The sequence below is a fragment of the Eptatretus burgeri genome, chromosome 4, assembly GCF_056783735.1.
Source record: "Eptatretus burgeri isolate ZD-2024b chromosome 4, Ebu_testis_v1, whole genome shotgun sequence".
NCBI classification, from domain to species: domain Eukaryota; kingdom Metazoa; phylum Chordata; class Myxini; order Myxiniformes; family Myxinidae; genus Eptatretus; species Eptatretus burgeri.
In genome coordinates this window covers 27,504,943-27,512,636 of record NC_140964.1, presented here as the reverse complement: position 1 = coordinate 27,512,636, position 7,694 = coordinate 27,504,943, and positions in this window count along the sequence as shown.

The window sequence follows — 7,694 nt, the reverse complement described above, 5'->3', positions numbered from 1 at the left end:
TATTTATATTTCAAGCTCGGCAATAAAGGTGGAAACGTATCCCTGAAACCACAAGAAACAGGAAAAGCCCCACCTTCCCGGGTTTGGTGACGAGCAGGCCACGCCTTGGAGGCGGAGGATAGAGAGCGGAAAGGAGGAGGACACAGGAGAGGTAAAGGTGGCGGATCTTAAGGCCCATTGACACCTTGACGTTTTAGCCAGCTTTTGCCGATTTTTGGAAAATTTGTGTGAAACGCTGGTACACATTATATACGTTATGGGTAAGTTTTGATAACATTGAGAGCACGCTGAAAAACACTGCCATACGTCGTAGTGCGCTGGCTTTCAACATTGTACTTTCAACGGTTGTCCTCAAATTTTCCATGCTTGAAATTTTAAGACTTATGCCAGCGTATGACTCACACGTTCCGCATCACGCTGGCCATAAGTTGTAGGCACGTCACGCGATCATTGACACACGTCGACACACGCTACTTGTAAGTTAATCATTAGTCGAAACACGTCGAGGTAATGTTTAGCGTACCCGAAACTTATTTCTAACCTATGAGTAACATGTTGTAGGCACATTACGCGATAGTTGACACGCGTCGACACACGCTACTTGTAAGGTACTCATAAGTCGAAACACGTCAAGGTAATGGTTAGCTTCAGTGTTCCAGACTCCCTGGGGTTCTTTTTTTTCTTCTTCTTTGGCATGACGATGATGTCGACACTTCGATTTCCAGTGCGGTTATTATATAATATAATTAAAAGGCTGCCACTCAACGATTTAAATCATAACCGCACTAGAAATCGAAGTGTCAACATGACCGTCATACCGAAAAAAAAAACAGGGAGTCTGGAACACTGACGCTAACCATTACCTCGATGTGTTTCGACTGATGAGTAACTTACAAGTAACTTTTGTCGACGTGTGCCAACGTTCGCATATCGTGCATACAGCTTATTCCCATCGCATGCGGAACGTGCGTCATATGGCAAGTACGTCGTAAAATGTTTAACACGTTTAAAATTACAAGACGTACTCCACTTACTACGATGTATGATAGCGTACCTTAGCGTTCTATTCACGCATACCAAACTTACCCATACCGTATTCGACGTGCGCCAGCGTTTTAGATGCATTTTTCAGAGGTCGGCATACGCTGGCAAGATTGCCAAGGTGTGACTGTGATGTTGACACTTCCTTTTCTCCAGTGGTTATGATTTGAATCGTTGTGCGGCAGCCTTTTCATCAGCTACGCCACGTCATCGTCGGCGATGCATTCAGCGTTATGCATAAGTTAGACTATCGTTGGGCATAGGTTGGGAAGGCCGACAACAGGCTCAGCATTCGTTGGTATAAGTTAGCAATAACACAACGAAACGTTCTGTGTCCATTACTAATATGTTATGCATACGACCAACTCGTTATGAATACGTCCGAATCTTTAAAAAAAAACATCAAAAGTTCAACGTAAGCCAGCGTTTTACATACATTTTAATACGTTGCAATTGCTGGCTAAAACGTCAAGGTGTGACTGGGCCTTTAAGAGAGAGATCTGTGTGATCGGGGTCGAGGGCAGGCAGGCTTGCGCGCATGTGTACGTGCTGGTGGAATCGCCACCATTCCAGGTTTGACAAGGACCAGCTCTGGGCCAAGCTGAATCCCAGTATACTTAAAAAGGGGGGTTTTTACTTTTTATTTTGTGTCACCCGTTTGTCCGTACTTGCGTCTGTGTGCGAGGCCTTGACTGCGGGAGTTGTTTGTTTAATTATTATGATATTACTTCGTTTTGAATTGTTGTCCTTGTAAATATTCATGTACGTTCATTAAATGTGTTTGTTTTGAAGAAACCGTATTCGTGTAATTGTAGTGGGTTCACGGATAAACCCCTTGTGCTGTCCTGGTGCAGTGTTCCTGTGCCGTACCCCTCTTCCCGTCCGCCATTGCCCTCCGCCTTGCCCTTCGAGCACGTGTTAAAATCTCCATCGATCAACGTGTCCGCCTCCTCTTAATAAGGTACCGCTCGGCTGTACCGCTCGGTTGGCGGTGTTAACCACCCGGGCACCACAAATTGGGTCGGGAGGTCAACCTGGGCCGGCGACCCCCACGACAACATTATATACACATGTATTAATATGTTATCATACACATATTAATCGTGACATATACATATTACACGCACACACACACACACACATAATGGAGGTGGATACTTGGAGACCTGGTTGGTCTCAGTTCCCCCTTCTGAAACCCACCTATGGAGATAACAACAACCAACACACACACAGTTGCAGTTCCTCGTCTCCCGCCGTTCTGGCTGATGGTAAAATTAAACAATGACGCTGTAAATCAAATATACAGGGTGTCCATAAAGTCTCTTTATAATTAAAAAAAATTATTACAAAGGCAATTGATGGGATGTTTTTATCACATTTGTTTGATGTACTCAGTGATTATCAAAGTTTTTAATCACGTTGCATTTGTGTTTTTCAGGTACCCTGTTGATGGAAGAGGTTCTGTTCAACGAAACCCTAAAAAATGGCTACTCCTCAAGAAAAGGCACAATGTGTATCGTGGTTTATCGAAACAAAATCGGATACGCAGACTCAGCGAAATTACAGGATTAAGTATGGAAGACATCCACCATCACGTCCGTCAATCCATGCATGGCACAAGAAATTTATGGAGACGGGGACAGTGTTGGATAAAAGGAGAAGTGGACGCCCAAAAATATCGGAGGAAAACATCGATCGTGTAAGAGAAGCCTTTGCTCGTTCTCCTACAAAGTCCATCCGTACTGCTGCCAGACAGTTACAGCTACCACGTTCAACGGTGCACAAAGTCCTACACAAGAATCTGCCATTGTTCACTTACAAAGTGCAACTCTTACAGGGACTTGAACCAAATGATAAACCAAGACGAACAGAGTTTGCAGTTAACGTGCTGAAACGAATTTCTGGGGATACAAACTTCCTAACCCGAGTTTGTTTTAGTGAAGAGGCAACCTTTCATGTTTCAGGGAAACTGAGCACACACAATGTGAGGATCTGGGGATCAGAACACCCCCGTGTGACTAGGGAACCTCAACGAGATGGTCCAAGGGTGAACGTGTGGTGTGGGATCATGTGCAATCGAATCATTGGCCCATTTTTCTTCGTGGAGAGATCAATTTCTGCAGATGTTTACCTTGACCTTTTGACTGAATATGTGGCACCACAGCTGGATGACCTTCAACCGACCGTCATTTTCCAGCAAGATGGTGCACCACCACATTGGGGACTGCATGTTCGTGAGTTCCTAAATCAAACATTTCCAGAACGGTGGATTGGATGGGATGGCCCAATTCCCTGGCCGCCTCGTTCCCCAGATATCACTCCCCTGGACTTCTTTCTATGGGGTTATGTTAAAGATATCGTGTATCGAACAAAGATACGGGACATCAATGACCTAGAGCAAAGGATCACCGACGCCATTGCCACCATTGATGAGGCTATGCTACAGCGAACATGGCAGGAAATCGATTACCGTCTTGATGTGCTTCGTGCAACTAATGGTGCCCATATAGAAGTGTATTAAATGAGGCCAAAAAAAACTTCAATATCTACTCCTCATTTTGTAATAACTTACACAGGTTTATCTATTCATTTGCTTTTGTAATAAATTTTTTAAATTGTAAAGAGACTTTATGGACACCCTGCACAACAGAGATGAAGGGAATTCATTGAGGGCGGTAAATAAGTTTGATGGGTAGATGTCGCTCTTATATTTAACATCACACCGATGCTGTATGCTTAAAGTAACACAGCATTGTTTAAAGCAATACTGCAGAGGCTTTAAAGCAAATGTTGCACAATAAATTTAATGTCTCGATAATGTTTTTCTGATATTCCATATCCCTATAAAAGATAACTTAATCATATTCTTCTGCTTCTATATGGCAGCTTGGCTGCCAGGTAGCTGTTATTTTGTTGGGACACAACTATGCCACTGATGCTGCACCTCTATACCAGTACACTGCTGCTCTTTTCACCAACTTTGGAAGGATGACAGACTGAGTCAACCCCACCTGGTGTTGATTCAGCAGCCAACGGGGCTTGAACTCAGGACCCTAAGATCCCAAGCCAGCCACCCTAACCTTGAAGCCAACACCAGGCTTGATAATTTAATGCTGCATGTACACATAATAAATGCAGGAGATGGAGGATAAATTAAATGTGGATTGAAAATACAGTATGGACTGTGTAATGTAAGCCTGGTGTTGGCTTCGTGGTTAAGGTGGCTGGCTTGGGATGCTAGGATCCTGAGTTCAAGCCCCGTTGGCTGCTGAATTAACACCAGGTGGGGTTGACTCAGCCTGTCATTCTTCTGAGGTCAGTGTAATGAGTACCAGTGTATTGGTAAAGGGGAACAGCATCAGCAGCATCATCATGCCCCAACAAAATGACAGCTACTCTGCAGCCAAACTGCCATATCCAAGAAGAAGCAGAAGAAGAAGAAGAAGAAGTACTGTGCAATACTTACATGGGTTCAACCATGTAATAGTTATTACCTCCACCACCAAAGGTGGATGGAAGTAATGTATTCACCCCTGTTTGTTTGTTTGGTTGTGAGCAAGACATCTCAAAAGTTTATGGGTGGATTTGGACGAAACCTGGACCACAACGATGCATCGCATGATATTTCAAAAAGTTGTGGACAAGCTATGACAAAACTTGGTGGCTCAGTTGGGTAGATGACAAGAACAAGCTGATTAGTTTTTGTTAAGGTCCGAATGCAGATTCGATCCATCAGTGGAATACAAAACGTAAACTGTTCACCCTGCCCGAGGTAAGCACTCTACTGAGTGCTTTTCTAGTTTGTTTGTTACCTCCACCACCAACGGTGGATGGAGGTTATGTATTCACCCCTGTTTGTCTCTGTCTGTGAGCGGGATAGCTCAACAAGTTATGGATAGATAGAGACGAAACTATATTGGACAGGTTTGGTGTGTGAAAAAGATGAATTGTTAAATTTTGGTGAATATCTGGATCCAGATCCGGATACAAGAAAATTTTAATTATTTTTAGTAATTCTTCACCATTGAGAGGTAATTGAACCAATATTTGAAAAAGTTGTGTAGGGGTTATGACAAAACGAGGTGGATGAGTTGTGTAGGTGACGACAAGCTGATTAGATTTTGGTTCAGATCCGAATCCATATCAGTGGACTACAAAACAAAAACTGTTCAACTTGGCGGAGGTGTGCGCTCTACCGAATGTCGTCATAGTTCCTTACACGAGGGCCAGTCAATAATTAACCTTAAAATGGCGATATAAATTCGAGAATGTAATGTGTGTAGTTGAAGACGACATATGTTATATCTATGGGTGAGAGTCATGTTTTGCCTGTTTTAGATCTGGAAACATTGAGCGTATGTCGTCAGTGGAGCAGTTCCAAGATGGCGGCTCCCTTAAAAGCATGCACCAGGAAGGAGCAACGGTCTGTCATCCGTTTCTTGGGAAGTTAGCATGTGAATCCCATTTAAATCCATCGCAGAATGAAAACTCAATATGCTGATGCATGTTTTCTCGCTGCAACAGGTGTACAACTGGGACAGGAAGTTTAAAAGTGGAGTGAGACGGGTGACTGGGACAAGTGGGCCTCAGCTATCCCAGAAGAGCGTCAGTATCACTTTTCCAGCGGACGGCTGTGTGCAGAATTTTTTGGGCTTCGATGAAGTTGAATGGCGCCACTCTTTGCTTGCCCTCTCTGTTTCTGGCTGAAAGTAGTGGACCCAGCTTTCATCCCGTCACTACGCGCTTTAAGAAAGCTTCGCCTTCTGTTTCTTAATGTCGCAGGAGTTCTTCACATGCGTCCACTCACCGTTCTTTCATTTTCGGTGTGAGTTGTCTCAGCACCCACCTTGCAGACACTTTGCGGAACCCCAGCACGTTGTGAATGATATGATGTGCTGAACCATGGCAAATGTTCAATTCGGAGACCACTTCATCCAGAGTAATGCGCCGGTTTTCCCTTAACACGTGCTCAACTCTTGCAACCTTTTCTCGAGTGTCGGCTGTGCCAGACTGGCCTGAACGAGCAGCGTCTGCCGCACTGGATACTCCACTTTTAAACTTCCTGTCCCAGTTGTACATCTGCTGCAGCGATAAATATGTCACCATATTGCATTTTCATTCTGCGATGGATTTCCTGGGATTCACACCCTCACTTCCAAAGAAACGGATGACAGAACGTTGCTCCTTCCTGGTGCATGCTTCTAAGGGAGCCACCATCTTGGAACTGCTCCACTGACGTCATACGCTCAATATTTCCAGATCTAAAACAGGTAAAACACGACTCTTACCCATAGATACAACATATGTTGTCTACAACTACACACATTACATCCTCGAATTTATATCGCCATTTTAAGGTTCCTTATTGACTGGCCCTCGTAGAATGTAAGAGCTTTAAATGTCAGGTATGTAATGAAATGCATAATTTGCTTGATAAGATTAATTTAGACCCATTTATTTGGGTCAAACCTATGTGACCTGGAGGCCTCAAACCACGCAGAGCTTTTTTAACATTCATAAAATCAAAAACCGAGAATCCACAAACTCGCTACTTCCCTTATTCTTCTCAGGAAACACTCATCTCTACAAATATCCACACGTGGATCCACTCACGTAACCGCAGCACCGACGCAGGCAACTTTCTGCAATTCCTGTCATGAGGTCTGAGAACCTCTCCAGAACGAACAAAATGGGGGTTTGATTTTGAAGCCACGTCCTGAATGGACAGACAGAGGGACAGACTGGCAGATAAAATACAGATAGGAAAATGTGATTCACTTAACGTTGTTTCGCTTTGTCACATTTTGTGAGAACACAACTATGAGGTTAAGTGAGGACCAATTGTACTCTGGATTGATCACTCATATCAGATTTGCTAATGCATCCTTATATGTGCTTAAATGTATGCATTTTCAAGTTTGGTTATCTGCCCTATGTATTTCATCACTGCACAATAAAGAGCGAGTCCTACAGACCTCTCCATGTGTCTCCGTCATTGTGGAGTCGTTACACACAGATTTGACTTTCCAGACATTACTTTATATGTTTGCTACGTGAGATTGTAGCATACTTTTGCCTTGTCTATGTCGTCTTTTGTCTGAATTTTACTGTGCAGAAACCAAAGGATAAATAAATTTAAAATGCAAGGAGTTATGGTCATTGCTGCTGACAGTGTGTTTTTTTGTGTGTGTGTGTGTGTGTGTGTGTGTGTGTGTGTGTGTGTGTGTGTGTGTGTGTGTGTGTGTGTGTGTGTGTGTGTGTGTGTGTGTGTGTGTGTGTGTGTGTGTGTGTGTGTGTGTGTTGTGCTAAATTCAAATACTTACTGAGGCTCAGCACCTGGGACATTGCTGATTGCTTTGAAGACATTGGTAAATGGCTCATTTACAACATGAAGAGCAAGATACACTGGAAAGGAGTTGGGAGGGGTGACATAATAATCTGGAAGGTGTTGGCCATGCTGGCATCTTTGATTGGCTGCTTTTCCGATAAAAGAGGATCCTTGTCCAACAGTGGAAAAGAGAGTGCCACGAGGACAACCAGTGCCATGGTGTCTAATTTGATTTTTGGTTCAGGTCTGGATGCAGATCTGTCTCATCAGTGTGATACAAAACGTGAACTGTTCAGCCTGGCGGAGGTATGTGCTCTACCGAATG